Source organism: Ipomoea triloba, chromosome 6 (genome assembly GCF_003576645.1).
Source record: "Ipomoea triloba cultivar NCNSP0323 chromosome 6, ASM357664v1".
NCBI lineage: Eukaryota > Viridiplantae > Streptophyta > Magnoliopsida > Solanales > Convolvulaceae > Ipomoea > Ipomoea triloba.
The window spans coordinates 26186201-26187363 of NC_044921.1; positions in this window are offsets into that span (position 1 = coordinate 26186201).

Consider the following 1163-nt stretch of genomic DNA (forward strand, 5'->3'; position numbering starts at 1 on the left):
GGAATTTTGATTGTTGCAGTTTATAACTCAATCAACTAGTTAATCAATATAAAAATAGTTAATAGCTGTGTATTACCAATGTACAAGCGCTTTTAAAATTTTACATTATTATTGAGACATATATTGTAATTTACATATTTTTCACTAAAACTTTAAGATAGGCGAGTGCCCTTCAATTCAGAATTAGGGTGTATTAGAAAATGCTAAACTTTTTGGTCAAATTATTCTAAATGCACGATCAATCATGGGATATGAACTTGATACCAATTGTTTTGTATGACACCTTAGCTTAAAAGAGTGGTTGACCAACTCTCTCACCAAAACACCAACAATTTATCCTCAAACTTTTAGCTTTTGGAATTAATTTAAATGCTAAACTAGTTTAGCTACACTAATCAATATGGTGTGAATTAATTTATTTTTGGTATCATTTTGGGTGACGAGAGAAGCGTACGTAGCCATTAGCCACTACCCAATCGTGTGTACTGGATAATAGCTTGCAAACCACACATAATAGGTAAACTGTACTAGAATAATGCTAAGACTTTATGCAGCGGGCTTAATCGAGAGAATGTTGGTAAGAATTAAACTTGTGACATTTTGGCCAAAATCATTGTCAAGTTTAAAATTCTAAATTTTTATTTGAACTTTGGTCTCACTCTCAGTCGAGTTAACCCACATTATTTTTTCACGAATCATATATATGCAAGAGTGTGAATGTGACATTGACTAGAAAACCATACAATGCAACAACACTTAGTGGAATAATAGCACCATACAAAGTTGGACTTGATAATGCATATGATTTACTGCTTCTTTTTTGATGCATTGGATATACACATTAATCATTATTGGAGTTTGGGTACGTTGAATGTGCGACGGATTAACGTTGTTAACACATCACGTTAGTATAATTAACTTTAAATAAACATCTGTTTAGTGTCTTGTCGCACAGTTTCATCAAAAACATCTTCTTTTTGAAATCTTTATTAATTAATTTATTAGTTAACAATTAGCACTTTCTTAATGACTAAATTAAACTAAATCATGCACAAAGGTAGAGTCATTTTCAGTGACAGTAAAATTGACTAAGTTCCTAGTTATAGGCCAGGCTTGTTCTTTTTTTTTTTTTTTTTTTTTTTTTTTTTTTTTTTTTTTTTTTT